The sequence below is a fragment of the Mastomys coucha genome, unplaced genomic scaffold (genome assembly GCF_008632895.1).
Source record: "Mastomys coucha isolate ucsf_1 unplaced genomic scaffold, UCSF_Mcou_1 pScaffold14, whole genome shotgun sequence".
NCBI classification, from domain to species: domain Eukaryota; kingdom Metazoa; phylum Chordata; class Mammalia; order Rodentia; family Muridae; genus Mastomys; species Mastomys coucha.
Genome location: NW_022196896.1, coordinates 5,524,717 through 5,549,397, shown reverse-complemented (window position 1 = coordinate 5,549,397; position 24,681 = coordinate 5,524,717). Strand labels below are relative to the sequence as shown.

The window sequence follows — 24,681 nt, the reverse complement described above, 5'->3', positions numbered from 1 at the left end:
GGGCAGTATGAAGTCTCTGACTTTTCCTGTTGTTTGGTCAAGAAGTTGGGAAGCTTGGGTCGTTTCGAAGCAGGGAGCTATAAGGGCCTCTGCCTTTCTGTTTAGGGCCCTTGTTAGGAGCAGGGAAATGGTAAGAAGCCTGAGGGAGAGTCGCACAGGACTTGTGACACAGCAGCTGTGACAGAAGCCATGAAAGGAGGGAAGAGGTTAGGGAAACAGCACTGAGGGAACTTCAGGCATATCCCTGTCAAAGGACAGGCAGGGGGAGACAAGCTTGACAGCTCTTCTTTCTAAAGGACTCAAACTTCGCCATTTTGCTAGTTACACCGACTTCAGCAAGAACCTTATGTACCCCAGGCTGTGCATCTGTAATACAGGCACGGTTGTGCTGACCTGGTAGGCCTTCTCTGAGAATTATGGGAGATAATTGTCGTCAAGCCCTTGGCATGTTGCAACACCTGGCATTCTACTGGAAGTACAGCACAAGCAAATCTTTACATGTAACCCTTTACCACCCTACAGAGGAGAAAACGTTATCAACCAGATTCCAAAGAAACTGAGGCGCACAAACAGTAAATAACTTCTCCACAGTGTGAAGGGAGGATTTGAACCCAGTGTGCAGGAAGCTCCCAGGTGCCTTCTTGAACTGCGTCCTAACCTACATGTAACGTTTTCAGGGAGGGTTAATACTTCTTCATTGTTCCATCACCATGTTTCTGATCTATCGGCCATCACTGTCTTTTTCCTTCAGACCCAGCCAGACACTACACTGAACTGGATACTTGAAACTGCAACAAAAGGGGGTGGGGCTAGTAGAAAAGTAAGTTGCCTCCACACAAAATTGTATTTACATTTTTAACTAACCAGTAACTAGTTGTCAGACAAAGGGGTGATAAATTTCAAAGCAATGGGTAGTTTTTTAAAGTCAGAATATCTTAAATTGCACCCTTGTGGCCCTGGCTTAGACTTCAGGGATAAGGCACCTCACCCTGATGATTCTTTTATTCTCAGTGCTCTTCCTTATTGTCAGGGCCACCCTGGTTTGTTGAAACCGTAGAAAATAAAGAGAAAGAAGAGAATGAAAATGCAAATCTCTTACCCAGCAGTAACTACTATTCCCTTTACAGACTTCCTAGCCTATTTCCCTTGTGTCTCCAGGAGATGCATCTGAATATAAGAAGAGAGGTCTGCCTGACCAAACATTGTCATCCATTGGGGCGGGGTGCCATCCTCTAATTAGGTTGTCAGAAGGTTCTCCAGCCATGTGCACTCTCTCCACTCCATTTCTTTCAAACAGCTGAGTGCCATCTGGACAAAGACTTGTTTCCTGAAACCAGCACTGTCAGTGAATCTGGGTGCTTGCAGAGGTTGCTTGACAAAATTACTGTAAAGCGTGCATGATAGAACTCAACAGAAATGTAGCTGCTAAGCCTTGGATGCAGTCATGAGGAGCAATCTTTTTTAAAGTGAGCTTTTCAGAGCAATGCAGTGTGTGGTTAAGAAGTGGAGACCCATGCAGATCAAAGGATAGCACCAGATTTTTGTGTGTAATGCACATGGATGTGTCTCCCACAGGATCAGATGTCCAGTAACAGCATCATATGCTAAGTCACAGGTTCCATCTCAGATGAGGAGAAGTGTTAAGTGATTGAGACTCTTGTCATAGTGATGAATCTGAAGATGAAAACAAAACACTCAAAACTTTCCCCTATTCCAAAAGCATTTACAAATCAATTCTTTTGAACAAAATGTAATTTTCAATATATAGATAGATAGATATAAATATATATTGAATGTATACACATACCTATACATGTATATATACACATAGATATATGTGTAACTAAATTGATGAATTTGATATCATAATTTAATTACATTACTAAGAATTTACAAATTTAAATCAGCTGAGATTTGGTGTTCCTTTTTTCTGTTTGGTTTGGTTTTTTTTTTTTTTTTCAAGACAGGGTTTTTCTGTATACCCTGGCTGTCCTGGAAATAGCTCTGTCGACCAGGCTGGCCTCGAACTCACAGGGACACATCTGCCTCCTCAGTGCTGGGATTAAAAGCGTGCACCACCACCACTTGGGTTTTGTATTTATTGTTATTTGTATTGTCTTTGTTTTCATATTAGTAAAATGGCAGGAAAAAAAACATTTTTCTTATGTTAAATGTCTACAAATGGAACTGATGAATCAGGAGCTTATTTGTTTTTTTTTTAAGGTCTTTCTTATAAATTGCCAGGTCACATCAGCCAGGGATACTTTTCATGACATGTTCAGAAATTACTCAGTTACCACCCTCTTGTGACCATGCCTTAATTAATTCTGAGGGATCTTCTGCACAATCATTTTATTGCCATCTGGGATGTTTACTCTCCCTGTCCCTCTCTTCTCATTCCTCATGTCCTCCATTTGTATGAAATGCAAGAGAGAAGATGTAATGTCTGTTCCACTGATCATATCTACTGAGGTTCCGGGTGGCTCTGAAGGTGCTCCTGGACGTGTTAGGCTCTGTCCTAACACGTGGTGTCCTGTGAGTGACACTGAGTCTTTAGAAAGCATACCTAAGTCCTTTAAGATAAAGAACCCATGGTTTTTCTTGAACTCAGTAGAACCCCAGGACTGTAGCTTCCTGTAACTGTGTTCTTTTCTTTACATTGGCTGCATGCTGGTCTTCATATAAGGTCTGACAAATGATGAAATCTGTAAAGTCCTCACTGGGGAAAAGACTGCTGGTTGCCTACAAGGTACCTTCTCCATACAGAATTTTTTCTCATGGCTGAGTTGGTAGCCAAACAACCACATTGTTGCTAACTCTAAGGCATTTGTTGCCTGTCTCTCTGTCTGTCTGTCTGAGCTACAGAGGAGTGTCTGTGGCAGTTCTAAAAACTCTTAGAGAAAGGGGCTATACTCTCCTTTACTGTTTGTATTAGTCAGTGCTTTAGAGGAGCAGGATGTGTAGAAAGAATATTAATACCTACATACATATACATCAATACATATATATAGATAGACATATACACAGACATATACTTATACATATACATAGGCTGTAGCCCAGCTAATCTAACAATGGCTGCTACCAACAGAAATTCTGGTCCACGAGGCTGGATGTGTCAGCTGGTCTTCAGTATTTGCTGGAATCCCAAAGAAGTAGGCTCTTATGCCAGGGAAGTAATAGTGAGAGCAAGCAGGCACAGAACAAAAGCTTTCTTTCTTGTCCTTTATATTGGTGGCCACAAGAAGGTATGACTCAAGATTAAGGTAGGTCTTCCAACATCAAGTGATAGGATTTAAGGTGGGTCTTTCTACCCCAGATGGTACGATTTACTAAAATCCCTCACAGGCATGCCCGGTGGCTTGGGTTCCTTAGTGAATTCCAGATATAGTCAAGCTGACAACCAAGAACAGCCATCGCACTGTCTCCTGCCCTGTTCTTGACACACAGGATAGTGCTGAAGTTCCAGCACCATTTTGAGCTTGAAGAAGAAGATTATATTCCAGAGCTGGTAGAAAGAAAACTAGAAGGAACTTAGACCCTGGAGAATGAGGAGCCTTTATGCAGTCCTGCCTCTGGCTCATCTGTCTTATGTAAGCTTCAGTTTGTAGAACTCTGTCTTAGGTGGGGCCTGTCTTACTCCTGTCTGCAACAACGATCTTCCTGCTGTTGTAGCCCCTTGCTTTCCAGCTTCCGTTCCTCTGCTCATTCTCTTCTCCTAGTCTCGTTAGCTGAGGTAAAGGATACCCTCCCCACTCACAGAAACACAACTGGCAGTGTTGTAAAAGGAGGTGAGGAAGCTAGGTGAGACCTTTAGAGTTCCCAGGCTCATGTGTAAATTCCATGGGAGGCCTTCATTGGCTGAGTACGTCACCTCTTTCCTGTGGCACGGCTTCACTTGCTGAATACCCCACCCCTACCCTGCTCATTTCTAGCAAGCACAGTAAATGGGGTTGGAGAACTGCAAATGGGTGCCCGGGGGACTGATAAGACAGGGTACATCTTCCAAAACCTATAACAAGGGACAGTGTTTCCACCACAACAGAGTTATAAACATGTTTAAGGACATAGGTATGCTTGCTGTGGTTTGGACACAAGTATTGAAGGGGGCACCTGATACTAAGAATCTACATTCTTTATATATAAGTTCAAACAATAACATAAAAATAAATCAATAATTCTTTTTGTGTGTTTTTTTATTTGTCTATTGAAAGTTCCATACAATATATTATTATCATATCCTTTCTCCTTCCCCCAACTTCTGCCAGATCCTCTCCTACCTCTATACACATCTAACTTCATGTTATTTCTTGCTATTAAAATAACATAAACAACAACATACACACACACACACACACGCACACCTGCGTGTGCGCACACACCAACAAAACATGGAATCAAATTTATATTGGACAACTGCTCCTAAGCATGGAGCCTGCCTTGGAGTATGGCTGATACACATAGTGTCACTCAGAGCAATAATTCATTTTATAAGAGATTGATTAATTGATTTTGTGTCTATAAGCACTGTAGCTGTCTTCAGACACACCAGAGGAGGGCATCAGATCCCATTGCAGAAGCCACCATATGGTTGGTGGAATCAATAATGCTTAATTTGAAAAAGAAAATAGTATCTCTTCTGTGGGCAGGTATCCTGGGCACCGGATCCTGAGCTGTGAGGAAGCCTTCCTTAGTCCTAAGACCAGGCCCACATGCAGCCCTGAGGAGCCTGGAAGCTTCTGTCACCATGGTGATTGGTAGCAGCAGGCAACAGTGGCTGGGATCTTTCTTACCACGGGTGTTTGTGACCATGCATTAAGTTTTTCCTTCTCTCTTTCTGGACATGAGGAGAGACCCACAGTGAACAAGGCACTTTTGATCCGGTACCCTGTAAGGCCTCCACAACTCTACCTCCATGAAGTCACCTTGAGAGGAAGCAAGAAAGTAGAATGGGTTTATCCTGTTCACCCATTGTGCTGACATGTTTGCCTGGGGGAGGAGGAAGCTGAGAAAGGAAGGTATTCCTTCCAGAATGGTCTCTTCTCTAGCTTAGCATCCTTGAGGTCTATCGATGGATCTCTTATCTCCCAGTTCCATTTTCTTGTTATTAGATCCTGAGCTGATATAGACATTGGGGCCTGTTACACACATTGTCCTTACTGTGCCCTGCTCAAGTGTGTGCCTCACCTCTTGATACCTCAAGGGGAGCTTCCCCCTCCCTTGAACACAAGTAAATGTGGGGAGACAGGGGCCATAGGGAGCCTTGTCAGTTGGATCTGCTCTGTCTTCCTAGGGAGTGTTCTTTAGAATGTTGAATGCAGCCACCCCAGAAATGAATGCCAGCATGTCTCCAAGCTGTGGTAGAGACTGTTCAAGAATTTTTCAAGGAGATTTCCATTTGGCTTGTATTTTTTCATCCCACTGTCTATATATCTCTGGTGTCTCTCGCTGTCTAGTTCCTCTTTCTTCCATTTGCCTTTGTGATTAAATCTAGATTGAGCTTTTAGGTAAGAGAAAAGCACACCTAGGACATCAGTGCGTATCGGTGTGAACAGAGAAGTCCTATCACTGGACAGTGGGAGACTGGGAGACCCTAAGCAGCCAGCACCACCCTTACATTTTATAGTTGTAAACAAGGGATCCCTAAGAACTGAGGACATTTTCTCTTGCCATCCCCCTCCATAGTCTAAGACGAGACCCACCCTTTGCAACTGCCCTCACACTGCCTGGCGTTGCTGTACATCAGCCAAAGCTTATTAGAAGTCTGGACATCAAGTCTTTCATCACTTAAAAGTGTCTTGGAATAAATCATCCTGCTTGGGAAGAGCACCAGAGAACTGGAGAATCCCACAGGCTTCTCAGAGGTAATTTACTTTAAATTGTTCTCAGTAAAAGGCCACATAAAAATGTCCAACAAATCATAGAGAAATGAGCACATGGAGTTGTTTAACCAGTGCCTTGAAGAAGAATCTGTTTGCCCAGAGATAGAAATATGGAGAAGAAATTTTCAAAAGTATGGCAAATAGTTAAAAACTTGTAAAAGAGAGTCTGGAGCTTGGTTCGGCTCACATTGTTTTTCTGGGAAAGAACAGAAAAATGGCCTGATTTTCAGTTTTCGTAGAGTTTGTCTCTTTGAAGTTCAAGCTGGCCAGTTAATGGCAACTTTGAACAGATGAAAAGCATCACATCTCACTGGAGCACACATGTTCTTCTTCATTCTACTCTAAGCATCCGAAAGTCCTGCTTTGGTGTGTGCCAAGAGCCAGCTCACCTGATGGTGCAGGTCCCAGATGGCTAACCAGTAAACTGTTTGCTTTGCCCCCCTGCAGCAGAGGGACTGTTGGACTGGGAGGCAGTGGGAGTGGTCCTCAGGTAACAGGTCTCGTCAAGATGGCAATGGGATCAAGGCAGACCTGTCGCCTGTTCCGTCCATGACCTGTGTTCTCTTCCTGGCTTCTCTGAGCGGGTGTTTTGTGCTTGTGTGTGCACTACTGGCAAAGGATGACTCAGCATGCAAGAAGATGGCCACTTGCAAAATGGGTTCAGTGACTTGTAAACTCCCTTGGTAGGTGGAGAGCTGGTCTAGATGCTAGCATATCTGGTAACTCTATTCAAGGCCTCTGGCTTATCATTATTTTAGGTCTTGACTGTTGGGCCCCATCTTGGGACCATGGCGCATCTTCTCTTCCTGGCCTCTCTGAGCACGTTTATAAACTTCCAGGGCCCCCTTTCTTACTGTTCCCCTGGTTTTTTTTTCATATCAGACTATGGGTTGTTACATTAGAGCAGCCCAGGTAAGATTAGATGACAGGAGTAATAATATGTTTAATTATTACCAGCTTCTTAAAATTTTTGTTTATTCACTTTACATCCTGCTTGCTGCCCTCCTGGTGTCACCCCCTCACACAGTCCTTCCCCCCCATCCCCGCTTCTGAGTAGGTACATTACCAGCTTTCCTTAATGTTACTAACATGGCCTTCTCCTTGCTTGCTATTTCTTATGGGAATGGAAAAAACAGGGGAGAGACATTTCTAAAGTACCTTCTCATGCAAGTGATGCTTCAGACTGCAAGGATCCGTCTGAAAGGAGATGTTGAAAACACAGGAGATTATGATTGGTAGTCCCATTTTGTAGAAGTAGTGGCCAAGTCTGAAAAGACTCCATTCTGTTGTTATGAGCACCACTGCTACTGCTATAGTTGGCCTAGGACTTGAACCCTGACTCCAAAGCCAAGTCCTTTACACACTATTTATGTGTAGAAGAATGGGCCCTGAACGTTTTAAGCAAGAAGCATCCTGTTGGTGGCCTTAGTGCTGAGCATCAGCAAGCAGCAGGATGATAGCAGCAAAGCTGGCCACTCTCAGGAAGGAGGCTACTTAGTAACTTCTGTTTCTGACCTTGGAGAAATTCGGGGAGCTTGGATAAAGTGATGAAAGAAAGGACAGGAAAGGACAATAGAAAGCAAGGAATAGCTGAGTCACATGGGACTTGTGTGCTAGCAAAAGCAGCAGCCCAGGACCACAGACTCAGGGATGGGGGAAAGAGGGAGCCATGGAGACCCTCGTTATCAGCACCCTACTAGCCACAAGGCATGACTGAGTACATCATGTGTGGCCGGAAAATGCTTGATGGGTAAGGGCACACATGGGAAGAGAGCTGATGTAGACACAGGGTCAGGTTCCATGTAATCTTGACAATAGGCTATAATGATCTATTTGAAAGGTTGTTTGTGACCAGACATTTAATTAACATCGAGCATGCAGTAAATTTTGTAGGGTGGGGACTAGCCTGGGGTCCTTGATGCAGAAATGTCATCTCCTAGACTCACTGTACAGATTCTCAGGATGAAAGGATAGATCGTCATGTAGAGGGAACTCCCGTGCTTATGAAGCATGCAGAGAGAATGTTTTTGTTGTTTTTGTCACCTGAGAGGACTGTGATAGTCCATAGTCAAGAAATGTGTGTGAGATGGACCTAGTGCTCTACTTAGAAGAAGGAAGGAGGGCTGCTCGTGGTAGCCTTTGTTCCTTAATTTCATTCTCTATTTGGAAAAGATGGCTACAGCATGCTGCTTTGGAGGGGATACCGCTCCTTTGCACTGGGGGAGGGGTCATGGCACTATTGTGGAAAATGCCAGGCTGCAGTTAAGTGCTGGATCCACTCATTCCATGCCTCACAATATTTCCCCATGTCTCCATCTACCATGTGCCTTAACCACCAGTTAAAATACCTAGAACCCCAGAGACATGGAAACCTGACCCTGTGAACAATAAGGAGCTGCCTTCAGGCCTCTCCTCTTGTCTGCCTGAATTAAAGCACATGCCAGTCCTTTGAGCTAGCTTTGGTTTAGCCAAACCATGCGTCTCTGCTTTCAACTTAGACACAAACAACCCTTCCCTCTCCATGAAGAAGCCTGGGGTCACCGAGCAGTGGTGGCGCAAGCCTTTAATCCCAGCACATAGGAGGCAGAGGCAAGAGGATTTCTGAGTTCGAGGCCAGCCTGGTCTACAGAGTGAGTTCCAGGACAGCTCGGGCTACACAGAGAAACCCTGTCTCGAAAAACAAAAAAACAAAAAACAAAAAACAAAACAAAACAAAAGCCTGGGGTCTTGATAGAAGCTCATGCTGTCGACCACTAATGAGGAATTGGTTCCCACGCAGTCTGTCCTTCCAGGCAGCGCCTGTCCCTGCTGTAGCATTAACCATTTCAGTGGAGCGACCTCAGTCCCTGACCACCTGAACAATATCCCCTGAGCCTAGCACCCCAAGTTTCTCCAGCCTCATTGAATCCAGAAGATTAGGAAAGACTGCCCATCTATAATTTTATAAGGTGTCTGTTTATCTCTTTCAAGCCCAGGCCGTGACCCAAAATACAGGCCATAGTGTGTGTATTTAGGAGACAGTCAGGTGGGTCTTTGCAAGTTTGAAGCCAGCCTCGCCTACATAGTGGTTTCCAGGCAAGCTAACATGACATAGTAAGATTCTATCTCAAAACCCAATAAATAAATAAATATCAAGAAACTCACCCCCAAATAGTATATACCTATGCATCATCATAAAGTGTCTGTTTTATATTATAGAAATATTTCTAATTAACTCATTTAAAAGAGAAAGCATATGGTGATTCCTTTATGCAGAGGAATTATTTTCTTGCCTGCCCCCCTTCCATGTACTGAATTACATCCAAAACCTAGAGTTTACCCAGAATTTGTGACTGAACATTGGGAGGGTGTTTGGCAGTGTTATAAACTTCCTGGCAGCAGATGTCCTCAGTTCTGGGTTTATCCAATCCCAGTGTGTCTCTATCTAGAGGCACCATTTACCTCCTTGCTTAGTTTACTCTTGTATTTCCTTTAGGCTCCCTTCCTGATTAGGGAAGGACAGAGATTAGCAAGAAATCCTTACTCATTGTAGTTGCTATAGCAATTGCCCCTCAGGAGGAAGACACAGTCTTTAACGAGCCGCGATGCATTTAGTTGAAGACGCAAGACATTTCATGAATTTGGTTTTGAGTGGCTGTCAGAGCCAAGAGCCAAGGATGCAGTGATTGAGGTCTTGAAGAGCAACTCCGCTGAGTGGGCAGTGCAGAGGGGGTTGTGTGGTTTCCAAGAACGAGCAGAACTGTCCTCCTGTAGGAGATGCAGCTCGACCTCTGTGGAAGGGTGCTCAGCAGAGTGGGAAGGCCATCAGGTGGAGGGCATAGTGGAGGTTGGTGAGCACACTGTTGTTAGCTCTGTAAAGCCATTGTGGGGTCTCAGTGGTTGTGTCCCTGAAAGATTGATGAGGAGAACCAGAGACACACAACCAGCCTGAATCCATGATGTAAGCAAGGGCAGCATGTAGGATAAACCTAACAGAAATGGTAACTGTGCAGGTAGAGTTGGAGATGGTCGTTGGGCGTGTGTGGCAGGGAGTAATCTCTGGCAATGTGGTGAAAACAGGACATGAGGGTTACTGCTTCCAAGACATGGAAGAACCAGAGAGAGAGAAATCAGGAAGACCTCCAAGAACACCCCACATGGGTACCTGAGAAAAGGGGCAAGCATGGCTGATACATAACCAAACTTAATCTAATACTTCTGTCAGATTGAAGAACTCTGTTCAGGGTCCCTGGACTGCCTTAGTTGGGGAAGTGGATGAAAAGCAGGTCAGGCTGACGTCCATAACACCACACATACCATTCTATTGCTGGCCACACGAACCAAGGCTACCCAGAAGAAAAGTATGGTTTCTTTTCATTGACTAAGTGATGTGTCTGAGACTTGGGTAATTTCTCTTAGCACCCGCCACTTCTGTGCCTTCATTCTTTCTGCTGCTGGATTCCCACTGCTAGGTGTTTCCCTTTACTTCACATTGGCTAGCACTATCGTCTACACAAAACAAGCCTGGATGTAGTTGTGCACAGCATCGACCAGGGCAGTGGCCTCTTAGCTTGACCATGTTGGCGAGAGGGAGGAAGCTGTCTTTCCATGCAGCCTGGAGAGCAATCCTTTCCTCAGTTGGCATAGCAGTGATGAGCGTGCGGTTTTAGTTACAGCAGCTGTAACTAAAGCAGCTGGCTCTGTGTATGTGCCCTTGACATTCCCATTGACCTCTTCCTGTGAGTCCCTTGTCTCTGCAGGGGAGCCAGTGCCACAAATGCTCTTTTCTAACACTGGATATGACTGTTTGTTTGTTGTTGTTTTGTTTGTTTTTGTTTTGTTTTGTTTTGTTTTGTTTTACAGTTACATAATGTTTTAAACTTTAGTTTAACTTTCGAGAATGGCCATAAATTTGAAAGGTGGTCTCATATGTAAGAAAAAAGAACTAAATTCCCCATAAAAATGGGGCAGGTTAAAAGCCACATTCCATTCTACAGGAGCTCATGGGCCAATGCAGAAGTATTCACTGAGGCTCAGGCGGGCCTGGGGGCACAGGCAGAAGAGCTCCTTGGGTGCCTGTGGACCCAAGAGGGGTGTGTCTGGGAAGCAGGGGAGGCCAGTGAAATGCTTGGTCATTGTCCCCTGGGGTAGCCTCTCAATCCATTTTATTGTCAGTCATGAACAACTCTAGAGAGTTCTTGCCCTAGTGAGATTAGCAGTTTCTGACCAGGAAGCATGTTTGCTGTGTTTACTAAAAGTCTTAGTTTCCAAGGCCTTTGACTCCTTCCTGGAGAGGATGCTGCTCAGAGGGAGCTGTTGAAGCCCAGAACCTCCCCAGTGTAGCCAGCAGCTGAGCCATGCCAGGGGGCTGGCTGTAAAGCAGCTTCCCGGTTAGGCCAAAGTTGCCATCCACCTGCCTGCTTCTTTCACTCTAATTATCTCATGTAGCTTGAGTTAGTTAAGTCACACCGTATTCTTTCTGATTTTATTTTTACTGTAAATTATTTCCCAGCAAGCAAAGCCTGTCTCCCCAGACGCCCTGAAGCCATTGTCAGGAATGGACTGCTGTTTCTGAAAGGATGAGGGAAGTGAATTATGTGTGGGAAGGGTGGGGGGGCTATTGTGGTGGCACCATGTCAGCGGAGGAGGTTTAGCAGCTACCACTCTCACTCTTACCTACTGCTGCCTGGGGCTCGCCCAGGGGAGAAGGGCTGTTAAAGGGAAAATGGCTTCCCTGACCTCTAAATGAGGCCGAGGGGAACTTCAGCCTTTCTTCACCTCAGAAGTGAGGTCCATATCCTTCTAAGGCCTGAAGCCACAAACCCCAGAGCCAGAAACAGCCTCGTACAGGATGGTATTTGCAGATCAGACATGGATCCTGCTCTCTCTTTGGAGCAATTCGGGTGTGTCTGGGCTGGAAAAGAGGGAAAGTGTGTTGCTTTTTTTAATCCAACAACTTATAACTGTGTCAACACATAAGACGGTCTGTCAAAGCTTTCCTCTGGTGTTGCTGCTGTGAATTAATTTTGAGAGTCACTTGTGAGCAGTAAACACTTTTGCAGCATGAACAACTCTGTGCAGTAGGAGTTGTCAACAGCTTGCTGTCCCCCTCCACCACCACCCCCCCCCAGTAAGGGGGCAATGAAGCAGAGCAGTGCACACACACACAAACACACACACACACACACACATACACACACACACACACACACAGAGGAAGCTGGCTGAAATACAAGGAACAGAAAGTCACCGCCACTCCCGTTGCTTATCTTTTGGCGGTTTCCTTTCTTCTATTGACCACAAGAAACTGGAGGATTTGGAATGTGCAGCTGAGTCTGTCTGTGCCTCTGGGTGTTTGGACACTTCTTACTGTTTTAGAATTGGCTCTAGAATTTGTGGGCCACCTTGGGTTTTTTTTGTCCTTAATTGATTAAAGAGCCACCATGTGGAACAAATACAAAGACACTTAATGTGTGTCCAACACTAATTTGAGAGAGAGCCTATATATTTTTTTATATCTTCTTGCTGTAGCATTGAGTATTCTGCCTAACTTCATCCAGATGCTTAAAACAGTCCCTTACCTGACTTATCACCTGATGTTGCTCTGTGTGTATGCATAGGTAGCTCTATGTTTCTGTTTGTTTAGGGCTCTCCATTTTCTCTCTACTCCATCTGCCATCTAGATATTAAGGTGAATAGCCAAGCCAGACCAGCACTTTCCCTCCAGCATGCTGTGTGACTGACAGCAGCTCCCAGAGCATTTTACAGCCTGTCAGCGGTGAGCATCCATGACTCTGACCCACATTTTGAGATCTGTCCAGATCTGCCTGTTCCTTTCACAGCTACGAAAACCCTTAAATATACCATCCTCCTTCTAGAAGCTACTGTAGGTGTGTTAGCCTGCAAAGGTGCAGGTTTCCTGTGTTTATGTTGGATATTGTCACCCTTGTGTTTTGTTCCTAAAAGTTCCTTTCTTCATGTTTTACACTTCCTCCACTGCCTGACATGTATTATATGAGAGACATGTTCAACCCTTTTTACCTCGCAGATCACACAGCAGAGGCTGGAGGAGGTATCCTTACCTAGTCCAGTGCTTTCACTGTGCACACATCATTGGTCCAGAAACAGGAGTGACCTATTGGTCCAGAGGGGACGCAGGGGATAAATGAATCGGGTCTTCATCCCTTCGGCATCATTTTAGAAGAAATATATTTCCAGGAGCCCTCAGGGAAGACCCCAAACACTCACTGATGACATGGGGCATATGTGCCAGATGTGATCCTGTAGCAGGTGACTCTGGGACATGACAGAGTTGGCCTCTCTGAGGGTGATAAGGGATGAGTGCATCCTGTGGCGGGGACAAGGGATGGCTGCACATGCTCCTGCTCTCAAGCCGGTACCCAACATCTCACTCTTACTTTGTCAAACGATGTCGGCAGGGAACCAGTCTGATACACAGTGGAAGCGTAGACTTTTCCTCTTTTCCAAAAGATGGGCATGTGAAGAGGTGTGGTCTTCGGAGGCCATTGTCCCGTTCCTCCTCTGTGTCTGGACTGTGCTCAGTTCACTCCATTCCTGACTGACTATAGAAGAGAGAAGGAAGTGGAAACGTGTTAGAGCCTTCAAAGAGTTAACTGAGGGTGTTTTCAAGTAAGAATCATCATGAAATGTATGGAACATAAAAGACAAATGCAAAGTACTTAAATGACAGGTGGCATCATTTGAAAAGGATGTGGGGGCTGATCCCAATACTGTGATCACACACAGCTGCATTAATTTGCCTAATCACTGGATTGCTGTACCCAGTGTCTATAAATAAACACACAAACTAATCTTTTGATTATCCTTTTTTTTTTTTTGGAACATTTAATTTTCCTTGCTTTCCCCCAACCCATCTTCGTGTCTTTTCATTGTGATTAAACTGAATTTCTAAATTTCTAGTTAATACAGCTTCTCCTATAACTATTAGCATTAGACAACCAACAATCAAAAAATAAAAATAAAAATAAAAAAATAACAAACCACAATTCACAGACAGAGAAATGCAGGTGGCCACTAGCTGTATGTATAAAACGAGCATTCAGCTTTGTGATCATTGATAGGAAATTTGAGGTGGGAAAAATCAATTAGTTGTCATTTTCAAGTATCACATAATCGCACAGATTGCAATTATTGGGAAAGCTTTAGCAACTGCAGAAGTGTGAGAAACCCCTTGCTCCTGATAAGCCAGTTGAAATTTATGACAATGCTCTGATATCACATAGCAGAATGAGATATGTGTGCATGGCCTGGTTTCTCAAACCTCCCCCCAGATGCTGGTGGTCTGTATTTACCACCAAGGACAGGTGGTTAAAGGCAGGTTACAGAAGTGCTTGCAGCTGTGGAGACAGCTATTCCTCGAGTGCTCAACCATCCGTCGTGCAGGGCAGGAGGACCTGAGGCTCAGGATTTGTTGTTGACAAGCTCCCTGGTGTTCATACTGCTGGTCCACAAATTCCATTTGACTCCTGGGATTAAATTGTGTCCGTGTGTGTAGATAGATGCTTAGGAATGTGTGTAGCAGGTTCCCCCAAGACTGCCAACCTTGGTAATTTTTCATCTTTTCCTTTCTACATTATTTGATATTGTTGGCTTTCTTTGGGGGGGGTGGTAGGTCAGGCGATGAGGGAGGTAGGCAGGCTTCTCAACTGTGTGGTCCAGTTTTGGCCTTGGTGATATTCTCTTCACCTTGTCCCCCACTTCCCTTCCTCTGCTTCATCCTCCGTGCTGAAAATACAGGCCTAAATGTTATTTGAGGAGGAAGAATAATACAGTATTGTGAAAGTACTATGATGAAATCCATTGCTTTGTTTGATAACTTCAAAAACTAAGAAAAAAATTAAAAATGTAAACAAAACACATTTTAGATGTTGACCTCACATATAATTCTTTTAAAATTGGTTTTATTAATTCATTGAGAGTTTGAAACAATGTTTCTGATTATATTCACTCCCTACCCCAGTGCCACCCAGATCCTCCCTCCCCTCTGTACCCAGCTTCATTCTCATTTTCCTCTGTCTCTCTCCTCCTCTCTCTGTCTCTCTGCTCCCCCAAGGAGTCCAACCTGTGTTGACTATACATTCAGCGATCATTTCTATAGTTCATTTCTGGTCTACCTGAACATTTTCATGGATGGCAGAGCACCTAGGTCTGTCATTATTAAGGACATCATCAGAATTACACAGATTCTCAAGCTGGCCTCAGAAATTCTGATTTGACCATCCTTACATGAAGAAGTGAGCTTTTCCAAAAGTCCCCTTGGGTGATTCTGACACACACTGATCCAGCCCTCAGATTCCTTGCCCATCAGCTTTGAGACAGGCAAATGCCATTAGAGGCTCCCATCCTTTGCCTTGCTCACTCTCCCTTCACCATCCTTCATAGGAAGGGGTGGGTACTGGATTTTGACCTGCATCCAGATAATCTGTCCAGTTGTATTACATCCATTTCCTGGAGCTGTTGTAACAAATCATGAAGTTGGTGCATTGAAACAGCAGAAATCTGTTCACTTCATTCTGAAGGCCAGAAGTCTAAAATTAAGGAGGCAGCATGATGCGTTCTCTGGAGACCTCAGAGCAGACCCGTTCCTTGTCTCTTGCAGCTTTTGCTGCAAGTGTTTATTGGGTATTTATATGAGTACTTATTGGCCATGGCTATCTGATTCACATATCTGACTCCATCTTCTCAGGACCTTGGCGTCTAAGGACATTTGTAATTGGATTTAGGCCACACAGATAAACCAGGACAACTTACTGTTGGGACTCACAATTACATCTTTAGCCACTCCTGTTTCCAGATAAGGTCGTAGGTACATATTCCAGAAGTTAAGACATTGACACGTATTCTTGGGGTAGAAGGGTCATAGCACAGTTCAGCTCACTTCATCTTCTTTGCATCATCCATGTACAGTACAAGCTATGATTTGTTTCTCACACTTGGTCTTTACAGTTGAAGATGAAGTTTCTCAAAAATGCATTGCCAGTGTCTGGTCACGCACAACCTTGGGCATCCCCAGGGAAGTGTTGTGAGTCACAGCTGCACAAAAATAATGCAGTGGGCCATGGTATGCTTGGCCAAGACTCGAGTCATTTCCCAAAATAGACAAGAGGAGAACTAGATTAGTAAAAGGAAACCCTGCTCATACGTGACGAGCGTCTGCCACTGACCCATAATCAGCCTTTTCAGTGGGCAGGTCTAGCCTTTGCTACCTAGAATGTCTGCAGAAACTAAACTCCAGGCAAGCTGACCTTACCAATATGTAGGCAGCCTCGTGCCAAAAGTCTGATCATCTAACTATTGAGACATATGTGAGTGAAAACATTTGACCTCTTCTTCCCTTAAGCCACATAAACCCTACCTAATTCAGGATATGTGAAACGTGTGTGTGTGTGTGTGTGTGTGTGTGTGTGTGTGTGTGTGTGTGTGTTTAGTTAAAAATATTTAGTGAAATAAGAAATTAATGACCATTGAGAATAATTTCTTTAAATTAAAATTCAGAAAGAACAAAAAGAAGAATTTCCAATTTACTTATATTTCCAGTGTTCGTGGTTGACATTGAAGGTAGAACCTTTCTAAGCTGACCTGACTAGGGCCAGTTGTTTTCTTGGTAGTAGGAAGATATCTTTTAAGATACCCATGTTACATAGACTAAATAATGTGTTTCATTGAAAGTTATGAGTGAACAGTTATCTGACAGCCTTTGAATGTCTTGGACCTGAGGTCTGCTGGTTTGGATGCCTGAGTCCTGTCACACACATTAGTAGAGATTTCCTACTTTCAGACTTCTTAAATGGAAGACTTTTTTAAACCCTTGCAACATAATCTGACTACAAAATCATTTTTAATGGTTTCTTAATCTTTCACTGTTGCATCATTTCTAATTCAATAGCAGATTTCTTTTAATGACTTATGTCATATCTTTTATCTCAGTAGATTTTCATAAAAATTACTTTCATACTCAGATTGCCCTGGCTCAAATAACATTACATCAGATTCTATCATTGTAATAATAAGTAATGCTGGCATTTTTAAGTGTGCAGCTCACATACAGGCAGCAGGTGTGCCCCAGGACCAACTTGAGAGCATCCATCAGAGAAAGGTTTTGTAAGTGTGCTCTGTGGTGGGATGCAGAACTCTGAATGTCCTGGAGAAGCTTGACTTAGGTGTGTCAGCTAAGAGACTTTCTACTCCAAGAAGCTCACAGGTAAAATCCTATCTCAAAGATGAATAGTCATCACATGGAAGAAGGGCTCTGCCAAACCCAGGAGCCTACTTTAGAACAGGATGATCTGCAGCAAGGCTCCACTTAGCCAAGGAGTCTATACACCAGTATTTAGCATCTTCAGAAGAGCCCATGAATGTGAATCCTAAAGTTTGTGTTTGGTGTTTTGTTTTGCTCAGGATAGTAGTTAATAGTATGATTGCTTTGGCGTTTTCAGATATCCTTATTGTGTTTTGTATGTACCCCATCTTCTGAGTTTACCTCTCCCCGTTCCCCCTAACAGATCACATGTGCCCTGCTGTTCCTCCTTCCCTCTCCACACCTTCTGTATTTATATCCTTCCTCTTCCTAAAGACAGTGCCACCCCCTCCACACACCCCTACTGCCATGTGTACAGCATACCACTGGATACACAGAGTCTGGTCCTTACTGGAATAAAGAAGGCAGATGTTTCTATTCCTGTTCTGAGGATAACAAAACAGACCCAAAGACTCTCTGTCCATGGAAATGTAGACTATTGTGGCCTTATTATTATGGCTTTCATTTTAAATCCATTACTATCTTCCTGGTCCTCTCTCCATTTTGAGGGTTTGTGAGGCCTCATTGGATAACCAGAGTGATGGGCACCCATTCCTATTCATTGATATCCTCAGTACCTGATGAACAAGGTGAATGAGTCAATGGGTGGGGCACACAGCCAACAGAGGTGTGACTGTGCCAGACTTGGTCTGTGTTCCTGTCACATTAGAATCTTCTGGCATCTGTGCCTTCAGTGTCTCCAGGCCTGAGAAAACTCACTTATCTCGTCATAGACAGATTGCAGTAAACACCACAAAGAGAGATGAGCATCTCTCTCATGCTGACACTTTCACTCTTTGATGAGCACAGCATAGCTTTTTTCATTCACAAGTATGCAAGTTTTAAACTTGGGCTTCAAAATCATTTGGATAGGCCCCACAGTCAGTAGTTTGGTTTTTTTCAAAGTAAGTGAATATTCTAAGAGACTGTTTATCCTGGTTAATTAAGCACTGCAGATGTGTATTTCACTTAAAAGTATTTTCAAAGAACCATCAGTAAATATCAATTCTATCTTTGCATCAACTTTTGCAGTTATTGGGTAATTCTGAATGTTTTCATGAAATAACTAGCCTGTGTGTGTGTATGTGTGTGTATGTATGCATGAACATGTGCACTGGTATATACATTTAGATAGTTGTCTCTGTAGCCAATCTCTATTCTAACATATTCAAACTTGAGGGTCTTAAATTTTAAATTACCTTAGTAAACTGACATCACATATTGGATGGAAAGTTGAAGTGTTAAACATTTCCTATAATGTGTGTGGTAGCTTAAATAATGAGATGATAGACATTATTGTTTAAATTTGTTTGGAGAATTTATGAATCATTCTCATTGTTGGGTCTCATTAAATTTCTCTATCTTGGTTGTTGATTGAAACTAACCTAATTAGGGAAAGGCAGTCAGGACAAGATGCACTGGAGGCCCAGAGAATCATGATGTGATCATCATTTAACAGAGCCAAGTGTGCACGGCCGGTAAAAATACAAACATGCCCCCAGCATGAAGAGAAAGGTCCCCTTGTGAGTGTTGCAGTAAACCTTACAGATGAGGGTAGGGTGAGAAGGAAACCCTGAGTGAATGTGTGTGTTGACATGAACTGCCATTTCAAGGACCCCGGACCCTTAAACCCCTTGAGAAAGCTTTCCCCCTGGAGTATGATTCAGAGGCTGGGCAAAGCCTTCCTCTGGTCTGAGTACGAATTTGACAGTGTGTACGGAGTATGTTCATTACAGCTGTCTCCCCTTGGATGCTTTGGGCCTGAAGACTGCTCCCCTTCAGAGTGTCTGTCCTCCTTCCAAGGTTAGCTAAGTTTGTCTCTCTGATCAGCTCCCTGATTAGCTAAGTAAAAATCCTGCCTTCTTGCCTCTGTATGGAATAACCCCACCTCCTTGTCCAGCATCTGTAGTAACCCCTGTCGTTCAGTTCCCCACTGTAGAATAAACGTGCTGAGCCTCCTTCTGGGATGCTGAGGTTTCTCTAGCAGAGAGTTCAGTCCGCTGAGTCCCAACAGTACCTGTGTGTCTCCTTTTTTTTTTTTTTATTCTGTCACCACCCCAGGCAGGTCCGTTCCTGAAGCCATACTGGATGTGGCTGGTGAGGCTCTTACATTGTATTGAAATCATATTACATGTTAATAAAATATATTTGAGACATTTGCTACGTATCTGAGACTAGACTCATGTGTACTGTGTATGTATTATTTCCTTTAATCCTTACAAAACTCTACATGTTAAGCTCTGCCCACTTTATAGTACTTGGTTTAGGATTGTTGATAACCTTTTCTAGATATCCTAGAGGCTGCAGAGGGCAGAACCTAAAAACAAACTTAGCTTAGGCTACAGCACTCAGACTACTTCCTGCGCTCCGTAGCTCCTGTTTGGTCGGCTGTGAAAAGCATGGTGTATCTTCATTCTCCTCTACTTCAAGTCTTTAGAATCATCACGATGGCTTTGCACCATCTTTTCTTAGAGCCTCCTGGTCTTTCTGTAACCAAAGCTCTTTCATTCATCAACTGCACAACTCTGAATTAGTGATAATATATGAACATTGAAAGGTTAATGGTTGCTCTTGTGCATTCATCGGTGGAATGCCATATGGGACAGTAGATACATAAGGACTGAATGAAATTATTGATCAAAATTCTCATCTGTGAGGCTAAATCTATCAAAAAAATAAAGTTCCCCAGTGAGCTCCATGACACTTTGGAGGCAGGAGCAGGGATTCCTGAAAAGCTGTTTTAACCACAGAGGTTGATTTTTCCAAGTTTTAACCCTTGTTCTTCAAGGACTTATTTGCATGTGGAATGTCATGATTGTTGCTGTATCACTGTGCTATCCATGGAGGAAAGAAAAATTAGCCATGTGAGGCCACTTCCCGTCCCTCAGAACCTCCCGGCATCCCCTGCCGACACTCCTGGAGACTACTCATAGGGAGCAGCTTTGCTTTGCAGTTTATCTGCCTACATTGAGCTGCTTTAGGAATTATAACTTTTAGCAACTTTACACACTATTGAAGTGAACTGTACTTAAACATGGCTACCCAAAAAAATGAAGTCATGATGAGCCCTAAGAGAACACAGATAGCCGTTAATAAACAAGATACTGCAGAGAGCATCAATGAACAAAAAAAAAAAAAAAAAAAAAAAAAAATGAAGCTGGGAAAACTTACAATAAAACATAAGATTTATTCTTGCTTCCCTGGGGAGAAATGGAGAGCTATATCTGGATACAAAATCCAAGCAAAGCTTAGGAAGCTAAAATCAGAATGGCGGCAATCAGCTCCACTCTTCTGCCCAAAGTGGGGGCTGCACAAGGAGACAGAAAGACAGTGAGAGAATCTCAAGGAGAGTGTCCAATGCTTTCTAAGAACTGGGTCACTGTGGCTGGAACACCAGAAGGCAGTGTCATAAGCAGGCTGCAGACAGAACAACATTCCAGGCGGTCACCAATGGCCTTGGAAGCCATAGTTGACCACCAGGAAGCTGCTCTCTAGTAGAAACGTTACCCACAGGACTTTAAGATCTCCTGGAGAAGAAAGAAATCTGGTGACAGGGAGATGGTTTGGGGACAGGCTGTGCCATCGTGGCACGCATACATAGAATGATGTCACCTACAACTTGCTTGGGAAGGCAGAACATGCGCTATTGGAGAATGTTGCAAGCAGTAGCATGCTATTTCTTCTACCTGCGTGCACAGTTGCTGGGGATTCACCTGTGGATAGAAAACATTGGGAGATAGTGTCATGTATACCGATCGGTGTATAGGTTTTAGGTGTCCCGTTCCTTAAATAATAAAGCATAACAGCTATATTTATAGGACTTGAAGCATAATGAGTAAGGCCATCTGGAAGAAACATAAAGTAAACTTGACCATGTATGTAAGCCATTTTATTCTAGAGACTTGAGCATCCATAGCTTTTGATGTCAGGAGAAGTCCTGGGGACGATTTCAGCATCCTAACATGCATGCGTGGCTAATCTGTTCAGCAAATACTAATTACCTGCTGTATTCCAAGTTGATGCCTAGATTGTGGAGATTCACATTCTGTCTCAAGAGAAAATGACTACAATTCAGAAACCAAATTAGCACATAGTATACTTGGATGCTTTGAGGGGGACAGCATAGAGCTGTGTGACCAAGAAGAGGGTCATGTTGAGGGAGGCGCGGATAGGGAGGTGAGCAGTGTCATGAAGTTCAGCTCAAGTGAGAAGGATGTTAACATGCTAAGATCTAAGGGGAAAAGCTTCCACTGTGAGGCAGAGGAGAATACAAGTCAGAACAATAGTTCATGCCTATAATCCCAGCTCTCAGGAGGCTGAGGGAGAAAGATTGTGAGTATGGGGCCAACCTGGCCTAAAAAAGGAAATAACAAAACAGGAAAGAAGGAAAATAAAAAGATGAGAGGGAAGAAAGGAGGAGAGATGGGAGATGTGGGGGAAGAAGAGAGCTAAGCAAAAAGAGCTGGAGCACATTGGACAGTGTTTAAGGAACATCCTTAAGAGTCCAGGGTGACTGTAGGATAGTGGTTCTCAACATTTCTAATGCTGCAACCCTTTAATACAGCTCTTCATGTTCTGGTGACCCCCAAACACACAATTACTTTAGTTGCTGCTTCATAACCGTAAATTTGCTAGTTACGAGTTATAATGTAAATATCTGATGTGCAGGATATCTTATACGCAACTCCTATGAAAGGGTCATTGCACTCAAAGGAGTCAACACCCACAGACTGAGAGTTCTCCTCCACCGTTGTATGAGGAAAAGAGAAGAAATGGTACAGTACACGTGAAGAGGGGCCAGGTAGGACCCTTATACCCACATGAAGACCTCGGGTACTTTGGGCAGTGGGGATTTAGTAAGGATTTTGAGTAAGAGAACAACATGGGCTGAAGTGCATTTTAAAGATGACTGTACTGTTCCGTGAAAAGGGCTTTTTACAGAGGCAGAGCAAAGGCAAGAGAGTCTGGGAGACAAATGGTGGTGGACTAGATGGATGTTGGAGTGATGCCCATACTCCCATAGTGTAGTTTGAGGCTTCCTTGTATCCCCAGACCTTTCGAGGGAGAATACAAAGCCAGACTTCTTTCCTAGCTAGACCAGATATGGTTTGCATTCTCCACACTATTGCCACATGTCCTTCTGTGTGCATTCTGTGGTGGCTGAGAAGACTGGTGTCTCAGCAGCAGTCAGGCAGTGGCACCTGGCTGTGATGGTCACCACCTCACGCTGACAATGCAGCAGATACCAGGGTCACTTCAGAATGCCTCTTATCAAGCAACAACAATTGTAGTATTTCAGTTAAGTTTCCCCCCTTGAACCTATGTCTTTTTATATTCAGTGAGGCCAAATGGAAAGTACCCATGAAGTTCCTCTGTCACATCCAGAAGATGTTCGCTGTCTTGGGGGTGTAGCATCTACACATAGTTGTTATCAGCATTACCAGCAGACAGGCTGCCTGGGCGTGGAGCAGCTTGGCTTCTGAGAGAGAACAAACATTAGTAGACAAATGCTGCTCATGTAGATTTAGGTACTGGCTTGACAGACACTCATTAATGAGTTTACAAAATGAGTGAATTTTGATACTCGAAGGAAAACAACTTACAGAATGTGCTGGCAACGGTAGAATTCAGGATTAAAACAAAAACTGCAGTTTTGGAAAACATGTCACTGCCACAGCGAACTTGACAGTTTCCTAATTTATGGAGTCAACTTTCTGACAAAGCTGCCAGTGACGTTAATTAGTACAGATCATCTAATGTTGATAATGTGATATGTAATCGTTTGGAAGCTAGCCAAATGACCAGTGCTGTATATGGTGTAGAGGTAAGCTGTCTACTCCATGTGGAAAACAGACCAATAGACTTTGTTCTAATAGAAACACAAATGCAGGATTTCTTGCTCCACCTTTTAAAACTATCACCTGTTGCATTCTAGAATAGAATCAAAGATATAGTGAAGTATGATATAAGCATATCTAATTTCTCCCATCTGAACCATTAATTGTCAAAAGGTGGCTAAAAATGTTTACCCATTTCTAGCTATATATCTGTGAAAAGCTAGATGTTCTTCTTATCCTTGAATCAAGTCATTGTATGACCACAGACTGCAGTAGCAGTAAGAGTCAAGCAATTCTCTATTACGACAGGCAGCAAAGAGGTTTCCAGAAACACAGATCAGAGTCACTTGACTCATCTAGTTGGAAAATAAAGTTATTTCTCATAAAATATTGTTTGCCTAGAATGATTTATTCCAAATGCAATGCATCCCATTTCTTTTAGTTTCTGTTTTAATTTTAATGTGGGTAAGTACTGATCTATATAGATCACGAAGTCGAGAGCTGTTATGTGCCTTCACTGATATTCAAAAACCTGTATGTCTCATTGGACAGATGAGTTTTGGAAATGCTGAACTCAGAAAGGGTTCAGCTTGGGATGTGTTATGGGGATGGACCTGGTGACACCATATTATGGCCCTGTTTGATCTTCACAGGGCTCTCCCAAGGAGCTATGATCAAAATGTATGAGTAAACAAATAAATAACTCAATTTGGGAGAAGCAGGTTTAGGTGGAAGAGGTGGAAAAAAATAATTATTTGGGGACCATGCCATAGTTGAGATGCATGATGGGGTTACTAGTTCATGAGCTAAGTGGGAAATTGGATGTTAAATTCCTATTTTAATACCTAATGTAGCTAAGTGTCAGTAGCTAAAATCACAGACCTAAGGATAAAGGGAAGAGGTCAGGTGAGATCTAGTGAATGTGGAAGTCCTTAGCATCCAGGTACCAAAAGCCAGGAACCTGGAGGTGAGTGTAGGTGGGAAAAGTCCGAGGCTGGACTTTAAGACACAAAGATGGCAGCAGAGAAACAGCGGCTAGGGAGCTGGGAGAGGAGCACAGGTGTGGCAGATGAGAAGCCAGGGCAGTGCGGCCCCAGTGAGGAGTGGGAAGCTAAAGCCAAAGGATGCTGAGGTGCAGTGTCAGAGGAGACTGGATCGTGGACTTGGCAAGACAGAGCTCTTTGGAGACGTTGACATAAAGCAGGTTTTCTGATGACAAGAAACCTGCTTAAACAGGTTAGGGAGGGAAAAGGCAGCAAGTGTACACAAGTCTTCTGAGGATTTTCCATCAGAGAAGGAGTAGGGGGGCAGTGAGCATCTGGAGGAAGCTAAGAGGGGTTTTAAGTTGAAAGGTGTCAAACAGGCTAGTGTGCTGATGGAAATGGGGAGGGGGAGGGAGGGGGAGAGAGAAGGGAAACTTAGGAAGAAATGGCTTAAATGAGATGTAGAGCTTTGAGAACAGTGAATAATTCTGGAGAGACATTGGAGTGAGGACATCAGAGAGGCCCAAGAATGGGACAGATCATTTCTATACCCTCAATGAAAGAGAACCAACAACAATTGAAGGAGCACAGAAGGGCCTTAACTCATTTTCTGTTGTTAATAACACAGTTTGCAGACAGAGTTTTGTTTTAGCCCAAAGTTC

The 24,681-nt window shown here is 43.6% G+C and overlaps 1 protein-coding gene across 7 annotated transcripts in view; it reads left to right on the top strand.

The window, feature by feature from the left end:
- Positions 1–24,681, top strand: part of Bach2 (BTB domain and CNC homolog 2) — a 348,948-nt gene that overhangs the window by 137,460 nt on the left and 186,807 nt on the right. Inside the window, exon 3 of one of the 7 annotated variants that reach the window (XM_031366454.1) lies at positions 5,686–5,864. The exons of the other annotated variants lie outside the window; for them this stretch is intronic. The gene's annotated coding sequence lies outside the window, so the exon portion shown is untranslated. The remainder of the gene's footprint in view (positions 1–5,685; positions 5,865–24,681) is intronic. 7 annotated transcript variants of the gene reach the window in all.